The following is a 22280-nucleotide window of genomic DNA, read 5'->3' on the forward strand; positions in this document are numbered from 1 at the left end:
TCCTGAATTTTTTTTTTTTTTTAACTACAGCTTGCAGAGCCATAAGATATATGACCACAGGGAACGGCAGGAATCAATCAATTAATAATGGGTTCTAAACACACACACGGTTCCTAGCACTGGCCGGCCAGACATTGCAGGGATAAAATGAGGCAAAATACCATTCCTTCCATCTGGAAGCTTGGCATGAAGTTAGGGAAAACAAAAACAAAAACGAAAACGAAAACAACCTTAACACATCAGAAGAGAGATAACAAATACCAGGTAGCAAACAAAATGAAGATGTTGAATCCACAGTCTGGTGCAAGTATAGCATTTCTCCAGGTGTTCCAGCTGTTCTTACACTTTCTGCTCCCCCCATTTCCTGCTGTGTCAAGTGTCCCATAGCAAATTACCCTGCGGAGAGGAAATGTTACTCAGTCTCACATCACTGGACTCTATCACACTCTCTCACACACCTGCTCACAGCCTCACATCCCTCACACACCCGTCATCACCCACAAAACACTCCCCTCCTCTGACCTGCACATCAGTCTATAAATTCACATCCTCGTCTTTCCATTTAGCTAAGACGTCCCCCCGCCCCAAACATGCAAACCCAGAAGGAGGAGAAGATGGCACCTTTTTTAAAATACATGGGGGGGTGGGGGGAATGCACCAACAACAGTTCCAGCTTTTCTTCCTTTGGAGTAACTGTGAGGAGAAATCAAAGTCCACAGGGATAATGACCCAAAGAGCGGAAGAGCCTTAAGAAAGGAGGACTTCCCGCTAGAGACAGCACCTTCCTGGGGGTCAGAGGGCCTGAGTTCGAAAGATGATGTTAATACCTTCTCCCGGTATCACCTGAGGCCTGGGCACTGTGACTTTGAGTTTTCTTATGTTTCCAATGAAACTAATGAACATCACATCTCCTCCTTATTACAACTTTTCAATGTAATATGTAATATGGCAAATCATTCTATAAGATTCAAATAGTCAACGGGTTAACAGCTATATAAAACCAGAGGCGAGACTCAAACTATTTATTGACGGATGTGTGTTGGCACGGACTGATCAGAGAGGACACTTAGCCCCCAAAATAAACTCTGTCTAGAGGTACAGGGGTTTACCAGCAGAATGCCAGGCTGCTTTAGTGGCTCTCCGTAGAGTGTTGGGAGTATAAAACACAGACAAAGACACAATGCCTTCTGTGGGGCCCGCCCTGTTCAAAAAGAAGATATTCATCCAGGCACACGTAGATGCCTACTGGTAAGATGATTTTTTTTTTTCGCCGCAACTTAAAATCTAAAGACAGCATGATCGTAATAAGACACTACTAAACTGTGAATTACCACACGATTTTAACAGTCCCATTTGCCCCCACGCTTAAACGTTTAGAAGGCTGCGGCGCGCTTTCACCTCTAAACCAGAAAAGTAGCAAACGACTCTCTCCCTGAGTGCCCTGTCATTGTCAATGCCAACTGAAGTTTGCTTCCTTCGGGCTAACGATCAAAGAGGTTGCAGAAGAGATACTCACACACCGGAAAATACCGCTCGCTGTTACCCTAAATCGGATCTACGGCTCTCTAAGCCAGGGGACTTCAGAGTAACTAATAACGTCAGATGCGTTCTCCTCTGAAATTTAAAAAGCAACTTTCGGCCCCGTAAATGCCTAAAAGCCCCACTGCTAGGACTGATGCATATCTAGACATGTCTGGCAAACCACTGCACTGGATTTGCCAGCTGTCTGTTTGAATGAGGGATGAAGAAACCTCCCAGGGGAGAATTCATTCCAAGGGAAGAAAAGGTCAAACAGATAAGCATGGCCTCTGGGGTCAGGGAAGGGACAAGTCTAAGGTCGGCATGATGTTTGTCACTAGAATTTGAGTCCTGTGGATGTGGTGGGGATAGGTGGCTGTAAGAGGGAGAATTTGGCGTTTTCAGCTCTTAAATTTGGGGCCATAAACTGCACGGCTCTGGTAAACCTCTAACCCCCCACATACAATACCACCCTCACTCCACCCACCTCGGACCTCAAGCTCTGTAGGACACTGTGACATCCAGAGGGTGCAGCAGTACTCAGGAGAAGCCCCATGAGTGCCCAGCAGATGGCAGCGGTGCCTGGCCCAGGTAGCAGAGTCCGTGAATATCCTACACGCCACAAGAAAATTGTTCAGTGCCCAGAGGACACCACATGACCGCTCGCTGGACCCCAGAGCCCAGGCTGGAGGGGTTGTGAGGGAAGGGAAGCCCAAGATTCTGGGATACACACTGATTATTGAGAATGTTGGATTGCCTCCTTCGTCAGGACTCCGTAGCCTGGGATCTCGCCCCTTGTCGAACTCCTCCCATTTCCTAGGTGTGTTTAAAGGCCATCTCTAAGCTGATGACTTCAATCTTGTGTCACCATCCCAAACTTCTGTAGTGCACTCCAGACTCCTGTCTAACTGGACACTAGGCTTATCGCCATGTGGATACCGAACGGAAAGTGCCGGAAACTGAACTCCTAACCTTCTGCCCTCAAAAGCTGCCCCCTTCCTTATCCCCACTGATGGGACTGTCTTTCATCCTTCCGAATGATCAGGCAAAAAATTTTGCCATCATCGTTACCTCCTTTCTTTTCCTCACCTTCACGTCTAATTCATCAGCAAATACTAACCTCCAGGAACTGCTTAACTGTCTTGGCAGCTTCTACTTTTGGTCTAAAGAACCACATCTCTTTTTGCCTGGATCACTTCAACACATCAAAGCGTGGAATTGGAACTCAAACGCTTATCTTTCTAGTGCCAGAAGACAGGAGGGAGAAAATAAGCCAGCAAGTTGGTTTCCATTAAAAGTCTGAAATGAGAAAACTCATGAAATGACCTCTATAAGGACGTGCGTGTCACACATCCCTCAAGGAGAATTCATGCGACACGGGGTCTCTCCTGTGAAAATCTTACTGTTGCTTCAGGGTTCAATACACGTCTGTCCTCACATTCCATTTTTCTTAACAACACTACCCTGTAGGAGGCATCTTCCGGCCCTGAAACCCCACAGCATTTACAGTACATATAGTTTATCCAGCATTTGATTTCACTCTATCTTGGATTGCACAATAATCTTCTCATGTGTGTTAATTTTGTTGTTCCAGCTAGAAGATGAGGCAGAGGTCTTGGCTTGAGCCAAAAGTGGGATTTGGCTGTGACTGAGGCCTGGCCCATATGATGATTAATCGGTGTGGCCATCATAAGTTATTTGTATATTAAGTTTTCGCCTAAGAAAAATTTGAGTGGGACACCTGGGTGGCTCGGTCAGTTAAGCCTCTGACTTGATTTTGGCTCAGGTCACGATCTCACGGTTTGTGGGTTCGAGCCCCATGTCCGGCTCTGCACTGGCAGTGTGGAGTTTGCTCGGGATTCTTTGTCTCCCTCTCTCCCTGTCCCTCCCCCACTCATGTTCTATCTCTATCAAAATAAATTTTAAAATATTAAAAAAAAAAAAAAAAGAAGCAGAAGAAGATTTTGAGCACGTGGGTGTGTGCATTCCAGAGTGCATAAGGGGAAGATTGGGAACTGGGGAACGCTTGGTGTCTGACTTCAAATATTAGTTCCCTGCTCAGCCTGTGGATTCAGGTCTGAGCCCAACAGAGAGGAAATCTGCTGAGGCATTATTTTCTTGGACAAGCCTTGAGGGAAGGGAGCTAAGCTGTTCTGCTTTGATGTCTACGTGCCCAAGAGAAGCAGAGAACAGGTGAGCCAAGCACACTACCTGCTCCTTACGGTCTCAGGCCTGCTCAGGGAGGGTCAGGGCTACCAAAAGCAAATTTGGATCCCATTAAAGAACCTTTCAGACCTCCTTCAAGGACACGTGGGCTAACGTGCTTATTAGCAGTTGACGTTGGCAGATTACATAGTTGGGCTGGCTCCTTCTTAATCTCCAAGTAGTCATTTGTACAAACTTCTCCTCCTCTCTGCCACTCTGGTAACTCCCAGGTTGGTAAATGAAGGACGGAGCAAGGGCACCCTTGTCAGATATGACACCCCAGGAGGGCACTGAGAGAAGTGGCAGTGGTCTGTGACTGCTCCCATGTGACGTCAAGCACACGGGTGGGAAAAAAATGAGAAGGTTGTTCACAGGCACTCACAAAATACGTCCAGCAAGGAATATCTTGGTGGGGCATTGAGGATAGTGGGGAACTGTATGGGATTTTAGCTTCCTACCTTTTTCAGGGAGTTAGCCTGATCTGGAAGAATTTAAATTATTACATTTTCGGTGGCCTTGCTGAATCCACAGACAAGCGAGGCATGGGAAACCAGAAGCCAGTGCAGATTCCACAGGTGGAAGGCCCAGGGTGCTCACTTATCTGGAGTGTCCCAGACCATCAATACAGTGGTCAGATTTTTCAAAAATAGAAATAAGTAACAGGTGCCCTTTTGAATCAGAGCTATCAGAAGACAACATGGGGGTCAGATCCAATTTCTAGTAGTGGAATTGGGAAAGCCATAAACATCATTGAATTTAATTTTCCTTAAAAAATGTATATATATATATATATATATATACACACATATATATACATATGTACATATGTATATATACATATATATACATGTATATACATATGTACATATGTATATGTACGTATGTATATATATGTATATACATACATACATATATATATGTATATATATACGTATATATATATATATATATATATACACACATATAATTGTACTATAATGCACTGTATCAGAATACTGATGATTCTGAGCTTAGGCTCAGACTGCTTAGGCTGAGCAGTCTAAGGCACCAGACTCAAAACTGCAATGCACTGTAAACTTAAAATATTGTTATTCACATAATAATGTATCTATACACATAACCTAAGATTGAGGATCGGGACAACAGTTGGAATAATTTAATTTTTTTTCTGAATTAACCTCTTTAGCTAAATATTTATAACAAAGCACAGTTGGTTGATTTTCCAAGCCACCTGGCCTAACTTTATTAAATTAAGTTAAATTGAAAAGAAGTCCTAAGAAATAAGCTCTTGGCCTTAGCGCATATTTAAGGCCAGTTCCTCATTGGTAAAAAATGCCCCGCCCAGCATGGGTGTCTCATCAAAAACAGACAGGAGAAAACCAGAATTTGTAGTTTACCTTACTACTTATAAAATCAAAGATATCCCAGGTAAGTGATCTTGTCTCTTATCCTGTTCAGTGTCTTAATTCCAGATGATGCTTTATATTCTTTGAACATTTTTGTGTCATTTGGCCTCTTCATCTGCTCTCATTTGTCCCTCTCCCAACTACAAAAGTTAAAGGACCCTGCTCAGTGCCCTCTTTCCCTGAGACATTGACATCTTCTGCAAGGAGAGGCAGCATTTCTTAGACTTTGGTTTCATGGGGAAGAGATCACTTGGTGGCTTTTCCGAATATTGCTATTATCACATTTTCCAACCTAGAGAAATTAACCACAGCTCTCACTTTGGTTCGGGCAGAACATACAGAACAGTGGAATACTCTGTTCCCATCAGGCATTTCCCTGACCAGGTCATTCAGTTTGTGCCATAATCTCAACGACATTTCAAAGTGCTGAAAAAAAAAAAAATCACATTCTACCTTACATGGATCTTTTATTTTTATTTCTTTTTTATTAATACATAATTAACATACAATAAGACATGTAGATCACATCTGTATATACCACCTAACCTGCTGAAACAAGGTATAAAAGTGTGGGTATGAGACAAATTCGTCAGCAGCACCAAGGACAAAATGGTAAATCTGGGTTTCGTACAGCTCCTCCCTGAGCTAGCCTTTATGCCACACACAGTAGATGTCCTGAGTAAATGAGATTCAAGTACAATTTGTAAAGAAAAGAATCTCAACACAGAAACTCATCAGGCCAAGTCTGATGCTAATTTGGATGTCAAATATTTCGTAAATTTGTACACATCCTTAGATATTTTCTGATTACAAAGTAACTCGTGTTTATTGCAAAAACAAAAAATCGGAAAATACCAAAAACTCTTAAAAAGAAAATACAAAAGGCAATTTTACAAATGTAAAATATTATGTCTTTGTAATAAAAAGATCATCCACAATCCTATTATGCAGACAAAATCACTATTAACTCTGTGTCTTACAATCTTCTTTTAAATACACGTTTGATAGGTAGGTATTAGTATGTGTGTGCTTTTTTTTTAATTTTTAAAAAATGTTTTTATTTAGTTTTAAGAGAGAGAGAGAGAGAGAGCACAAGTAAGGGAGGGGCAGAGAGAGGTGGAGACACAGAATCCAAAGCAGGCTCCAGGCTCCGAGCTGTCAGCACAGAGCCCGAGCGGGGTTTGAACTCATCAATTGCGAGATCGTGACCTGAGCCAAAGTTGGACACTTAACCGACTGAGCCACCCAGGTGCCCCTGTATTTTTTTTTTTTTAATGGGATCTTACTATGCATACTGTTTTATGTTGCTAGGTGAAATAAGGAGTTTCTGATTTGAAGTTCAGCCCCCACTGCACATGCTTCACATCTCTCATCATAGAGACTGGAGCTCACCGGAGAAGACAGGCTTAACGACAGATCTCAAGGCCACCTCGCCCAGGACCCAGCCTCAGGAGACGTCTGCCACCAAGAACCCCTCATGAGCCTATTCAGCATTTTATAAACCGTCTGGAAAACTGACAGGAACCTTCTGAATGTCGAATTCAAGACTTGTGAAACATTGCCGGAAATTTAGGTATCAATATGCATAAGTGTCTGTCTCCTGGCCAATTACTGAGCTCCCCATGTGAGCAAATGCTTCTCAGCAGTTCCTTGCATGAGATGTTTGCTGCTGATGCCATAATCGTCTGCCTGCGTGAAGATCAGTGTGGGGCTAAACGAGCATTTCTAATGCTGTCATCGAAACTCAGTGTGATTCTGAGATTGGGCACCGAGGAATTGGATTTCCAAGACAAAATGACTGCAGTATAAACCGACAAGATAAACTTCTATGGGCAAATTTATGCAAGGTCATTATTTTACCTATTGCTTTGGTTAATATTTTCACAGGCCTTCAAGCCCCATGTTTCCAACTTACTGCACCTTCAGTATGAAATCCCTTTTTAGTTTTTGCAAAGAAACATTAGCTTTTGAATCTTCAAGTAACACTCCCCCAAACTATAGATATATTTCCCCTCTTGAATAGAGCAGAGATCCCAAGAAGAATAAAGTAACAAGAGATCCTCTCCAGGCACTGTGTGAGCCCGGGGGCTGTGTTAACAAAGGGAGGGGAGGGGAGAAAAAAAAAAAAAAGAAAGAAGAAACTGATTCCAAGGATATTCAGCAGAAGAAAGCCTGTGATTCAGCAAAAGAAAGCCATGGACGATTTTGTTCAGCTCACAGACATGCGGATCACTGCCGCTGGGAAAAGACGGCTCCCTAATCTCAGGCTTCTCAGCCTGCCAGCAGCAAGGAACATTACTCATAGCTATTCTTTCTTTTTAGGAAATCCAGCTCCAAGGGAAGATCCCATGCTGTCTAAAAGAAGCTACCTATGAAGAAAAATGAGAACAATTAAGCCCTCAATCGGTACAAGAAACTTTTAACAGCTGAGACCCGAAAACGAAAATGGAGATAATGCTAATGATTGTGTTTTATAGCCTCAACTTGCCTTACATCTGGAAGGGTTCCAAAGCCCTCAGCAGGTTGTCACATTGATAGAAGGGGCCCCTGCTGAGACGCAGCTGCTTCTGGGGAAGAGTCGGCATCTGGAGAACAGCTGCATATCAATCCCTGACATACGCAGAGCAGGAAGGCCAGAGAAGCCCTCTACAAGGGCGCCCCTTCTACCTGGAGCCTCCTTCCTTGGCTCCAAGGATTCAGAAAGGCTGAGGCGTCACATTTGCTAACTAACGGAAGTGCAATAAAAGTTTAACTATCGGTAAGCTTTGGGGAAGGAGACGGTCTGGACAGTGAAGCTTTCTACTTGGCCGAAGGGCTCTTGACACATTTTTAAGCACCCACTTTTGTTTAACATTGCAGATGAAAACTTATCTAACATGTATCGTTGGATTCTCTGACTTTCCCAATTCAAATTAACCAGAAAGCCCTGATGTTACACTTTGAATTCATCCACTATCCATCAACATGAAAAGATTTATGATGTCTCAGTGGGCTTTTGTCACGGGGAAGCTTCCAAAGCATTCTCTGTGTATACCGTTGTGCACGTGTTTACGTGCACGCGCTCACACACAGGCTTAGGGAGAGGGCGGGGAGAAGGGAGGGAGAGAGAGAAAAATGACATTGTGACAGGAATTAGCAGACTGCATTGCGAGTTCCACCCTTCCATTAACTAGCAGTGTGACCTTGAATTAGTCACCTCAACTCTGTGCTAAAATGAGGAAGGCTCATTAGATGTTCTTTAAGGTCAAATATTAATGTTGGTGATTAAGAATTATACTACTCCAAATTCCTTTCTTCTTCTCCCTCCTTTTCTTTTTTTTTCTTTCTATTATTTTCTCTTTCTTTCTTCTTTCATTTTTCCTTCCTCCCTTCCTTCTTCCTTCCTTCTTCTTCCTTCCTTCTTCCTTCTTTCTTTCTTCCTTCTTCCTTCTTTCTTTCTTCCTTCTTCCTTCCTTCTTCCTTCCTTCTTCCTTCCTTCCTTCCTTCCTTCCTTCCTTCCTTCCTTCCTTCCTCCTTCCTTCCTTCCTTTCAAATCCTATAATAACATTATTAGAACACCTCCTAATGATCCCATTTCCTCAGTTCTCCACCCCCCTCATTTGTTAATTACATGTGTTGGGAAGATAGGAAAGAGAGAGATCGCCATGGACCAGAATAGCCTGGAAAGGCTTCTTGGAAGCAGCGTATGAGAAGCTGTAAGATTCGGATTAAAAGCAAGGGTTAAGGAAGACAAGCTAGTTGCGACTGCAGTATGTACAAAGGGAAGGGCACAGGATACATCTGGTCTGCACAGACAGGCACACGCAGACCCAGGGCAGGGGTCATGCCCTTGGATACCCCTAGGGACAGCTGAAGCAGTCCAGGGCTCTACAGTAGGGAGCAGGCAGACTGTAGTGAACTAGAGAGCCTGGACCCAGCCTCAGGACTTTGACGGAAATTTTATAAAATATCGACCGGCAAAACAAAGAGATCTCCAAGCAAGATAAGCCCATAAGACCACAGTTGGTGACCTGGCATAATTATTTAAATGGCTTGTGGCTTTATTTAAAAAAAAAAAAAAAAAAAGAAGGAGAAGAAGAAGTAAAAGGAATCAAAATTGCATGGCCTTCATAAAAAAAAATAAGTCAACTTAAGGTCTTGATGAATAAAACATGATGAGGTTAATTTTAAATCCCTTTTATGCTATCTGTCTCCTGGAGAATTTTCCATTGTCCTTGTACAATAATGTAAGTTATCACATTGGGGCTTTTTTGCTCATCTATAAATAGCTCCTTCACCCATAACCCAGGGATGACAGTCTACTTTTATTATTTAAACACGTCTCCAACTATGAACAAGCTATTTCCAGGAAGTCCAAATTTCGCAGCAATATTGCTGTCAGTTAGTCTGAGATGCATATGTTGGGCAAATGTTGCAATAGAGACCGTTTCTGTGCTGAGCCTTATTGTGATTCAGCAAAAGAATGAAAAATGAGAAAGAAAACTGGCACCGTAGGGCTAGAAAGAAATCTTGGCAGCCAGTGCTAAGAGTAATTACCAAAATCAGGAGCCAGAAGTGTTCATGTTTGTTCTTCAGAGGGTCCCCAGGACTGAAGACAGGCCAAGAGAGAAACAAAACTGTATTGTAAGGATCCAGATTGATCAACTCTGTTTACAGTTAGTTATTTGCTTCTGGAAATTCAATGATCCCTTCTGGGAGAAACCTGGTCTAGGAAAAGAGGAAGCTGCAGCCGTCAGAATATTAGAACTTCCATTCTAGAGGGAGGCTATTACTAAGCTGGAGCTATAAGCAGAGAACTGTAGGCTGAAAGGATTGCGTATCTCCAACAGTGTTGGCAAGACTCAGTTTAGGGCACCCTCTGAGGCAGTCACCCCCCACCAAGCACCCCACTACTGGCCACATACCCGAGCCACATTTGGCTACCTACCCAAGACCCCAACAGACTACGTTCAAGGCTGGGCCCAACCCTGAGAAAGGCTTGTGGCTAATAATGGGTGTGGATTTGTGAACAGTTCTGGATTGGATTGAGCTCTTAGGTCAGCCTTGAGAAACCCAGCACCTGACCACCGAGGTGCCGTCCCAGACTGCCAGGCCCCTGGCCGTGTCCCAGGAATCTGCTCACCAGCAGCCTCAGACAGACAGCCTCTCCCTGGAGCCTGCCCCAAAGTAAAAAAACATAAAATAAAACCAAGAACGCATGATTAATCCAGAATGAAGTTACCTCCTTCCCCAGAGACTGGTGTCCCGTCATCCACCAGAGAAGAGAAATATCTCCAGAACGCAGCTAACCCAGGCATTCGCTGCCTCATTCTGACACTTTCAAATGTCCTCTGCCCCAGTGTGGCAGTTGAGAGCTCGGGCTCTGGAGTCACATACATGCCCTGGGATAAAACCCTGGTTCTGCGGCTAATTGTAACTCAATTCCTTTCTGCCTCAGTTTCTCCCCGTCTACAAAAAGATGCGATAGTATCACTACCTCCTCACAGAGCTATTGTGAGGGCGAACTGAGACAAGGCATGGAAGCCCGAGAACAGGGCCTGACATGTAAGCGCTCAGTAACAATTGGCCATTCTTACTTTCATCCTCTTTCAGGGGAACATCGAGACGTAGCTCTTTCCGAGAGACTGGCCTGCCACACTCAGCTCTGTTGGCTGTCATGCTCGATTACCGTCCCCTCCAGCATTTCAGCCTCACAGGGTTAAGTGCTTCTGCTCCTCTGACCTCTCTGCCAAGCCTCCCTCCCTTTCCAGACCTTTCCGTCCTGCCCTGTGGAACCCCTCTTCTATGGGATAATTTTTCTACCTTTCCTACAATCTGCCATCATCTTGGGTCATTTATGCATCTGTATGAATGCTGTTACCTACAAACATCAGATCTAGGATCGCAAACTTCGATGTCACCCAGAGCAAAGCAGGGAATAGGGGTGAACAAAACACCCCTAGCAGTGTAATGAGATTGGCAATGGCATTAACTGAGAGGGGCAGGGAGGGAGCAGGCTAGAGACTTGAAAGCACCCCATCTCGACACAAGCAGGATATGCCCCAGGAGAACGCAAATTTCTAGAGAAAATAGAAATGCAGGATTCTTCAATGTTGGCAACTGTTTCAGCTTAAAAAAAAAAAAAAAAAAGCAGAATGCAGGCCAAATAAAATAAGTCTATGGGCCAGATTCTGCTCTTGAGCAGGCAGGTTGGAAACAATGCTTCAGCTCCCTGTTTCCTAGGCAGCATCATTTTCTCTTGAGCTCGTTATCTCTGCACCGTCCTCTAGGTCTGTCTTCCGATCCTGTTTTCATCTGGGAGGTTCTTACACATCCCCCCTGACTCCTCACTTCATATTGCAAGGGTATTATGATTTCCTACTTGTTACATAATTCTTTTAGTGTATGTATTTATTTTGAGAGACAGAGAGAGAGAGAGCACAGGCAGAGGGGGGGCAGAGAGAGGGAGAGAAACGATCCCAAGCAGGCTCCGCGCAGTCAGCACAGAGCTTCATATCCCATGAACCGCGAGATGGTGACCTGAGCCAAAATCAGGAGTCAGACGCTTAACCGACTGCGCCATCCAGGTGTCCCGTATAATTTCCTGTGTTTAGCTTCCCATTTACTCCTCTGGAGTTCCCTCTAGGCTGTAAGCACGATAGAGGCAGGCACCTCGCCTGTCTTCTTACCACCATATCCCCCTCACTCAGCGGAGTGCCTGGCACCCTGGAGAGGCTTGGAAAACACTTAAAAGGAACCAAAAATTAATCTGTCAACCCCTGCTTTGCCCTCTAACCTCAATGCCGAGATCCACACACATCCTAGATTCTGCCTTCACCTGGATAGACCCTCAGAGGCTGAAATTTGCCACATCAGTGGCGGTTTTAAAAATATATCCATAAATTCTCCCTTCGAAAGAGGTGGAGCTCACTTTTCCTTCCATTGAGTAGAGGCAGGATTTAATGGCTGCTTCTAACAACAGAATGCAGCAGGAGTGTGATATGCCCCTGCCAAGATTAGATTATAGAAAGACCGTGTTAGTCCATTCGGGAAGCGACAACTTCCCACAGACCGGGTGATTTACAAACAACGGAAAGTGATCGCTCACGGTGTCGGAGGCTGGAAATCTAAGACCAAGGTGCCAGCCTGGTCTGGTGAGGGCCAGACTTGTCGCATCGTCACGGAGTAGGGGTTAGGAAGCTCTTTGGAGCCTCTTTTATAAAGGCATTCACCCCATTCACGAGGGCTTCACCTCATGACCCAATCCTACTCCTAATCTCTTGGAGGTTATGTTTCAGTGTGTGAATTTTGAGAGGACACATTCAGGCCCTAACAAAGACCGTGGCTTCCTCTTGGGCTCAGGCTCTGCCTTCCTCCGTCTTTCTCTCTCCCTCTCCTTCCTCCTCTTGCCCCACCCACCCTTCTGCTTCTCTCTGGCCTCACTTGCTTTGGAGGAAGCCATGTTGTGGCAGTTCTGTGGAGAAGTCCACGAGACAAGCAACTTCAGCACCTGCCAACAGCCCTTCGAGGGAGGGGAAGAGGATCCTCCAGACCCAGTCAGACCTCTAGGTAGCAGCATCCTGCACTTGCAGCTGGACCGAAACCGTGAGACACCTGCGCCAGGACCTTCCAGTTAAGCCACTCCCTGATTCCTGACCCTGAGAAGCTGTGTGATGCATTGTTTGTTTTAAGACTACTTTTGTGATACTTTATTACACAGCAAGAGACAACTGATAAAACACCTCAAAACGGAAATAATCATTATCCTTCCTCCTCCCCTTCTCCCTCACTTTCCAAACTTAATCCTCCTCTGATGTCCCCTGGTTCTATTAACGGCTCAATCCTTTCAAGTTACAAAGGCTACAAAGTCAGGGTCCTTTTTGGATCTCCTCCATGCTTCCCTGCACTCCCTATCTAGTTGACAGTCCAGACTCCAGACTAATACGGCAATATACGCTACTCAGTTCCCACTCTCTTTTCCTTTTGCCACCTTCCCCCTCCACGCCCTCCTTACTCTTCTCCTGGGCGTCCTAACTCATTCTTTTAGCGTTGATTTTTCCATAACACATCAGCCAGACTTCTAAGGAAATTTTTATTAAAATAGGTCATTTTCATGATCAAAAACTTTAATAGTTTTCCATTATGAATGGAAAAAAGCCAACTGTCTTAGAACAATACAACCTGACCTGAATTTTCTTTCCAATCTTACTCTCCACTGCCATTTTTCATATATCCCAAGCTCATGCAACAAACACTTCTGGAATAGTGTTATGGTTTGTTGATACTTGTTCCAGTTATCCATTGCAGCTTAAATACTACGTCTTAGTAGTATTTAGCGACTTAAACAACCACTTTGGTTCGATCGTGATTCTAGGGGTCGGAAATTTCCACAAAATTTGATCGGTTTGTCTCTGATCCACTCAGCATCGGCTAGGCTGGAGGAATCTTACTTCCGAGGTGGCTTCTTCACCTACACATCTGCCACCTTGGTGCCCCTTGGCCCTTCTTTCCACAAGGCGTCTCTCCTCTCAGAGCTCCTCCCCATGACTTGGGCATTTTCCTGGCAGTCTCAAGATAACCTGGTGGTTATCCTTTTTTTATGGTGACTAGTTTCCAAAAGGGAGTTTTCTAAGACTAAACATTCCAAGTGACTCAAACTTCTTATGACTTCTTCTTGGGAGTCCTGTAGCATCACTTGCTTATGGAATGAGTTTCAGGGATAGTCCAGATTCAAGAAGAGAAGGCTTTACAAGAGTGTGATTAAGTTTAGGTGTTATTCTTTGAGCGCGGTGGGGTTATCTTTGAAGCTAAGTACCACTGTACTCTTTATGCCTGGGGGAACCCTTAGGATAATTTGGAGATATTGGGAGGAAAGTTCCAAAAAGCAAGACAATGGACAGCTATTAATACCTACACAAGCTTTTATTTTCCTTAGAACTCAGGAGGAAGAAGTGGTGAAACACATTTAAAAAATGTGCTGCCGCTCCTTTTTTAGAGAAGAGGGCAGGAAAGAAGCACAAGAAATGGAGTTGGATTTTAGGAAAACAAACTGGGGACAGAAATACAGCAGGTTCATCCAAAGCGCATACCTGATCGACCTACCCACATACTATCTCTACTAACTAAAATTTCACTTTAGATAGTAACTTTTCAGTCCATTTATAGCCTGGGTAGAAATGGACCAAAGTCTTCCTGTCCATTGCTAATCTAAATCAAATCACTCTTAATACCAGATGAGCCCCCTCTCATCCGTCCAACTGGGACACGCCCGGCTCACTATGATTCTTTATTTCTTGCAACATATACAGTTCATGTCTTAATCACACAGTGTGTCACAAATCTTTGAGTATTGTCATCGTATGTTTTAATGGCATCAGAAAAAAAAGTCGAGCAGGAATGGCAACGAGATATCATCTAAACTGATTCTTTTGTTTTGAGGTGGGGACAGAAAGGCTCAACATGAGATTGAGTCGCTTGAGCAAGGTCACACCAGAGTCAAAGAGCTAAGCTGATCTCCAAGTTCCATCTTTAATGCTCTGTCCCCGTCAGAGTACGTATGTTCATCAGTCTGGTTTCTCCAGGGTTGGGGTGGGGGTGGTAAAAATCTCTTTGAAAGTTAAAAATTCCTTCTTTTTTTGTCTCTGGCATGTCACTTAGCAGGGTAAATGGTAAGAGCTCAATATGTACTATGATTTGGGGACTGGAAGATAAAGATACATCCCCCTTTAGTCCAACTATAAAATCGGTCAATGAGGACAGTGCTGGAGTTAAGCCATGTTTCTGGCATCCTCCCAAAGAGTAAAGAGAGGATAAAGCTCCCTGAAAATTGAATACAACAGAATCTAAACATCCAAATGATTTGTGATAAGATCTACACCTAAGATGGGGGGGTATCTATTGAAGGTGAGGAGAGAGCAGCAGCCCCATATCTATGGAGCCCATGGTGGGAGGAAATGGGGCAGTCACCAAAACACGGCTGTGCCCAGCAGACGAGGAGTCCAGAGGTGAAGACTCCCACGAGTTCTCAGAAGTATCTGGGGGACACTAGCGGCAGATTGGGCAGCTAATTTCCCACACCAGTGCAATAGATGTCTGTCGAATTGTGACTGGAGTTACACAGGATCTAACTTACATTGTAGATGCGGCCTCATAACCATGATTCCCCTTATCACTCTTTGACCGTTGGTAGTGAATATGGCCTTCAAACCATTTATTCCATAATGCGAGGACCACTTATCAGCTCTCATGACTGTTTCATGTCAGAACCTGCTGTGATTTGTCAGTCACCTTTATTACAATCCGGGGAATGTGACCCACCCTTCAGATACCCACCACGTTAGTCTCTCGTTATGGCTCTTTTATCCTGCGTGATGTTACGGCTACTGTGTTCTTTGCTTATCCCACGGGATGAAAAATCCGTGGGAGGCAGGGAGTAAGACAGCACATCATCTTCAACAGTGCCCTGCAAATTGAGGAATTGTCAATAAATCTTTGTTTACTTGAGACGGTGCTGTCCACGTACACAGATGTGGGTTCCAATCCTGGTTCTGACATCTAGTACTGTGTGACTTTGGGCTAATTATGTAACCTCTGTCAGCACTCGTTTTCTCCTCCGAAAGATGGGGTAATAATATCTCCTCATCCATTTCTTGTGATGATTCATCGAGAAAAGAAATACACGCAGGGGCGCCTGGGTGGTCTGGTCGGTTGAGTGTCCAACTCTTGATTTCAGCTCGGGTCACGATCTCACAGTTCGCGGGATAGAGCCCTGTGTGGGGCTCTGCACTGACAGCACGGAGCCTGCTTGGGATTCTCTCTCTTCTCTCTCTGCCCCTCCCCCCTCCACATGCAAAGCATAGTGAATAAAGCATAGAATCTAATGAATAAACGAGGTGAATAAATCAAGCTATCATTATTTTAGGCGTGTGGGGCAGGTTGTCTGTTCACCACCAGCCAGTCATCTCCCTCCCCCATCCCAAGAAGCAGGCCTAATCCTAAAGAACTTGGAGGACTGAGAACATTCCTGGCTCGCCAACACCAAAACGCAGGCATGGGAACCATTATGAGCTTAAAAACTCATGTTAGCATTCATCCTTCAACTGGGCACACTAAGAAAGACATACCTCCTTGTTCTAACATAAACCCACCGCCATCATGTAATGAAGGAAAACCACCCAAAATGTGTTTCCTACACGAGCCCACGTGTTGGCTGCAACCTTTCGAGAGCTCTATTAGCAACACAAATTCTACATATCCTGCCAGGAAGGAGATCAAGGAACAGAGTCAGGGGAGGGACACATTTGATTTTCCATGTCTCCTGCTGGATCTTTCTTGTTCCTGCAGTTCAGGCAGAGTCTCGAAAATTCTGACTTTCCAACTCCTCCTGTTCATGAAGGATTTTTTTTTTCCTTTTCCCCACTGCACCAGAAAGGTCCTGAGCAAGCTTGAGCAAACTGACTTCCTCCTCAGGTTTTTTGGTGCTGAACACAGAAAATCTCTTCCAGTTCATTTTCTCTCTCTCTCTCTCTCTCTCTCTCTCTCTCTCTCTGATCCTGTCTCTTTCTCTCCCTCCCTCCCTCCCTCTCTCTCTCCCTGCTTCTCCTTCTCTCTCTCTCTCCCCTTTTCCCTCTCTCTCTCTTTCATTCTGTTTACCTGTCTGTCTGTCTCTCTCTCCCTCTCTTTCTCTTTCCTTCCCTCTCTCTCTCTCTCCCTATCTCCCTCTCCCTCTTTCCTTCAGCCTCTTTCCCTGTCTGTCTGTCTCTCTCTCTCTCACTGTCTCTTTCTCTCTCCATCGCTCTCTCTCTCTCTCCCTGCCTCTCTCTCTCTCACTGGGAACAGCTGACTTCTCCATGGTACACACAGCAGAACTCGGGGGCACCAGGCCACTGAGCCCTTCCACAAACGTCCTCCTCGGTGGCTTCACGTTCTCAGCCACTCCAACCCTGTAATTTTCCAGATGACTTGAGGTTTTAAAAGCAAATGAAGCAGCGAAACTGCTTCAGCTGCTAAATTCTTCCTGGATCCATTGGGAAAGGACAAAAACCTGCCATACATGGCAATCTGAGTTTTGCAGACACTTTCCTTTCCTTTTCCATATGAAGTCACTTGCTGATCCCAATTTCCTTGGGGATCAAGATCAGCTATGCGCTGAGTATATATAAACAGGTGCAAAGCCCGCCCTTATTGAGCCATAACCAGATAGTGATACGTCTGTGGCCTTTTGTCACTTACGGGCCATCTTCACAGACATTCAACTCACTTGATTATCACACCATGTCAGGGAGAGCACGTGTTATCATCCCCATTTGGGGCGAGGACCTGAGGCTCAGGTTTTGCCCCATGTCAACACACTGTCCAGTAGAATACACTTGCCCAGAGACTGACACGGACCCTCATGTGCCCGCAGAAGACATGACCATTTCACTCGCAGTTCTTCGTGCGTTTATCTATAACCCGCCATCATCTGCACTGCTCCCAACTTCTGATCGTCAGATACCTTGTGTTTTGTCCAAACTGGTGTCTTAAGGAAGATACTAAAATAGATGCTCCTTTAATCCTCGAGATGTTCAGATCCAGCGAGCCTAATAGTCCGCCAGCCATATCCCTTCCTGTAAGTCACAGAGAGCCACACTTTGTAATCTCTCTTAGACGAGAAAGGAAATACTGCCTTGTCTCGTCAGAAATATGCAAAAATGAAGGGAAGGAGACAACCACATCCAAAATGGCTACAGAAGAAAAGTCGATGTGATCGCCGCAGGGCAGAGAATCTGTCTCTCCCAGAGGGGTCACACTGCACAATCAGATGCCCCCATTATTTTCATTTTTTTTTAAATTTTCCTTCATGTTTATTTATTTTTGAGAGAGAGAGAGACAGAGCACGAGTAAGGGAGGGGCAGAGAGAGAGGGAGACACAGAACCTGAAGCAGGCTGCAGGCTCTGAGCCATCAGCACAGAGCCCGACTCGGGGCTTGAACTCACGAACCACAAGATCACAAACCACAAGATCACGAACCACAAGATCACAAACCACAAGATCACGATCCTAGCCGAAGTGGGAGGCTTAACCGAATGGGCCACTCAGGCGCCCCAGATGGCCCCGTTATTTTAATATGAACTCCTCTTCTCAGTCATCTCTGAGATGTCCCCTCTGAGACATGGGCCCTTTGGGGATGGAGCCGTTCAACCAGATGTGCAACAAGCCTTTCAGAGGACATCACTCGCTGCCTCTTGCTGCCTCCGCTCTGCCGTCCTTGCACTGGGACACTGGAGGCTGACCAGTTTCTAAAAGCCTCGAGAAAGCCCAGACACTTTAATAAGCAAATGAACCACAGCCAAAATGTGGCCGAAGGTGATTCAAAGGTGCGTTATTGGGGCGCCTAGGTGGCTCCGTCAGTGAAGCGTTCGACTTCGGCTCAGGTCATGATCTCCCGGTTTGCGAATTCGAGCCCCAAGTCGGCCAGGCTCTGTGCCGACAGCTCAGCTCAGAACCCGGAGCCTGCTTCGAGTTCTGTCTCCCTCTCTCCCTGCTCCTCTCCTGCTCACACACTCTCTCTCTCCCTCTCTCAAAAATAAACATTAAAAAAGTTTTTAGAAAGCAAAGGTGTTTTATCTGTTAAATAAATTGATAAGCCTAAGGTAAGTTTCTTCCATATAACGTTTTGTGGTGATCCACGCTGTGCACAAAGGTACACAAATTTAACACAGTACACAGTACACAGTAATTTAAAACATATAAAGATAACTCCCAGTCATGAAGCACTTATTCTCTCTCTTCCAAGCACTGCTTTACGTATCTTATCTCCGGTCCTCATAATAATCCTGAGAAGTGGATGGCGTGAGCACCATTTTACAAACAAGGAAACTGAGGCCAGAGAGGTATCCCGAAGTGACACCTGCAACATGAAGTCATGCCGCTCAGAAGCCTGTGCTCTCACTCGGGCGTGAGACTGCCCAGAGACTGACACGGACCCTCTGTGCACCCCACAGGTGCTTCCGGATGCTGTGTTGATGTTAGGCCTGGTTGGCCGATATTCAGCTGGCAGAATGATATGGATGCTGGGGTTGTAAAACATAAGTATGATAGGTGTCTGGCTTGTGAACAATCCTGAGTTCTCTTTCTAGAACAAAGTTCATAATCAGTCATGTTTGGGAGAGATTAGGGATCATTCAGGCCTTTCTTTTCTTTCTTCTTTTTTTTTTTTTTTAACTAAATTAACCTACTTTTTCTTTCCAAATGTTCTATCCAGTAGTTCCCATAGATGAGAAAAATGAATACATTAAAAAGATATGTTTACCACTAGATGTATCCCAGGGGGCTACTGGAGGGACATTCAATCCCTTCAATGATTTTCAAGCTTCTTTGGAAACACTTTTTCCCTGTGGATGTGAAACCAAGGTCATAAAATTTCAGAGCGAATGGACAAATTGAAATACAATCTGCAATTCACCATCTGGCATCTACTTAATAATGAGGCTGGGGAAAGGAAAGAAAAGCAGAATTCTTAAAATTTTCCCAGATAAACCAACCTGATAGACAAACCCTTACTGTTGGCATCTATGCCACGGGAATCTGTGGAATAACGGCCAGTCCATCCCTGCCTGACACAGCAGGGAAGCGAATGGAAAGATGGTCTGTTTCCATCTCCACCCTGGCACTGACCAGTTACGAGATATTGGACAAACCACCAACACACCTCGACGTCTGTACCAGTACAATAAAAACTGTGATGACATTTACTTCTCCCAACAAGAACATTCTTACATTTATAAGTACCCCCGGCAGCCTATTTGGCTACAATTCTCATTTATTCACACAGCCATTACCTTCTTACAAATTTCTGTTAATGGGCTAAGGCCGAGGAGTCACAGCTGGACCATGTGGTTATGTACTAGGTAGCGTTATAAAGAACAAAGACTTTTGTAGAAAAGATGTTGGAGCTAGCTCACGTGGAGGAGGACAGCAGGTGAGAATGGAGAGGAAGACACCCACAGTCAAGGGAATTACCAGTGTTGAGGTAGTAAGAACCAGCCAGAATAAGCTGATTAGAAAATACCAAAGTGCAAGAGGCAAAGAAGAAGGAACCACGGGAGCTTTGGCATTGCTGACGTCTCTCATGTCCGTTTCTCCCTCTTATCAGTAGCCATCCGTTTTCAAACACCAAGAGGAACACTCCATGTGATTTTGAGTAGATTCAAGGACAAAACAAGGGAATGAACCAAAGCATACAGTTTCTAGAAAGCAATTGTATTGCTTTCCTATGGCTGCCATGAGAATCCCCCACAAACCGGGTGCCTTGAAAAAACAGGGATTTATTGTTTCATAGTTCTGGAGTCCAGAAATCTGAAATCAGGGTTGATTCCTTCTGGCGGCTCAGGGGGAGAATTTGTTCCATGCTTTTCTCGTAGCTTCTGATAGCTCCCGGAAATCTGTGGTGTCCCTGGGCTTGTGGACACATCATTCCAATCTCTGCTTCCACCTTCATATGGCTTTCTTCCCTGTGTGCCTCTGTCTACCCTTTCTTCTTCTCATGAGGACGCCAGTCATTGGACTTCAGATCTACCCTAATCTGGTGTGACCTCACCTTACTATAATTATATCTGCAAAGACCCTACTTCCAAATAATGGCACACTAGACAATCCACTACAGCAAATAAACCATGAAGTTCTTCTTCTTGTTAAATTCTACTGGGCGGCAGCCACAGAACAAATCAGAGCAGTCCTTTGGGGTTGTAGTTCCTTCTTTTTTAATGTTTATTTTTGAGAGAGAGAGAGAAACAGTGTGTGTGTGTAAGCGGGGGAGGGGCAAGGAGAGAGGGGGCAGAGGATCCAAAGCGGGCTCCGTGCTGACATCAGAGAGCCCGCTGCAGGGCTCAAACTCATGAACTGCAAGATCATGACCTGAGTGGAAGTCAGACACTTAACTGACTGAGCCCCCCAGGGGCCCCTGGTGTATATTTCATAGCAATTCCTTATTTACTTTGTGTCTTCTGCCATAGACACAGAGCTCCTCAACAGGTAGGCCAATTTCTTATTAGCTTCTGTATCCCAGGGTTTAACACAGTACCTGGCATATTGGAAGGCACTCGATGAACATTTGCTGACTGAATGAATGTTCACGGGAACAGAATCTCTAAGCCCTGCATCCTTTCACTGAAACTTCTGTGTGAACCCAAGATCCCCGGGTTCTTACTACTTTAATGGCTGGAATTGTTCAGACCATCGGCATGCCTTTCTTTTCTTTTCTTCAGGAAGGAAACAAGGAACATGAGTCAATTCGTGGGAACACCCCTCTTGATGGCAGAGACCAAAAATTCACGTGACTCAATTGTGGCAATCAAAGGTCCTGCAGGGTCCTGCAATTTTAAAGTAAGTTCTTTGTTGCCATATCCTCTTTTCTTCCCGGATATCTATTTTGGGTCTTCCACTCCATTCCAGGAACCCCAGCACAGCCTGCTAAATTGTCTGAAACCTCGCTGTGCTTGGTACGAAAGCTCTCTTCCTTTTCTTGAAGGATGTTTGGGTGGGAGGTAGAAGGAGAAGCCGCAGACGTGTCACTGGGAGGGAAGCATATCCCTTATTCATGTGGGCTGAGTGTTACAAAGGCAGAGTTAAATTCAGGAAATACAATAACTTGATTCATGCCTGTTTCTTACGCTGCCAACGAACATGAGATTTAGATTCAAAAAGGTTACCAGAGAGGGGGGAAAAATAGTTCCCACCAGCACGGTCCATGATCGGAGTGCATTCCCTACCCCCCCATCATAGGTCCATAAGTGCAACCCTGACCCTGTCAGAGCCGTGGGCAAATCCAAAAAATCGAGGCAAACAAATGCGAGTTAATTTACTGATTCACTCCAGGTTCGAGTTCTTGGGAATCAGCCCTGCTCTCACCCCCCAGAAGGTGATCTTGCCTAGGGAGGCAAGGAACTAGCCTCAAGTCAACCAAGTCAGCAAAACTGGCCTTCGGCGCCTTTCCACCTCTCACCCCTACCCTGGGCCAATTCTCCTTCTCAGACTTTCTTCCACACCAGTCAAATCCGTGCTCAGATTCCACGGTCAGTGACCATTAAAAAGCATAGTCCCTTTAAAGCAGTGGCTCTTCGTCTCGATGTGCACAAGACTCCTCAAAGTTACTTGACTTTAATGCAGAGTGCCAGGTGCCACACCCCCTT

General features: G+C 45.0%; 1 long non-coding RNA gene across 1 annotated transcript; it reads right to left on the reverse strand.

Annotated features, from left to right (window-relative positions):
* Window positions 1–227: 227 nt before the first annotated feature.
* Window positions 228–20731, reverse strand: LOC109277409 (uncharacterized). The gene is made up of 3 exons (XR_002085134.2): window positions 19403–20731; window positions 15441–15570; window positions 228–396 (listed from the first exon to the last, which is right to left on the reverse strand). It is a non-coding gene; the product is annotated as an uncharacterized LOC109277409 (long non-coding RNA).
* Window positions 20732–22280: the final 1549 nt, after the last annotated feature.

The sequence above is a fragment of the Panthera pardus genome, unplaced genomic scaffold (assembly GCF_024362965.1).
Source record: "Panthera pardus isolate Hobbes unplaced genomic scaffold, ASM2436296v1 HiC_scaffold_13, whole genome shotgun sequence".
NCBI lineage: Eukaryota > Metazoa > Chordata > Mammalia > Carnivora > Felidae > Panthera > Panthera pardus.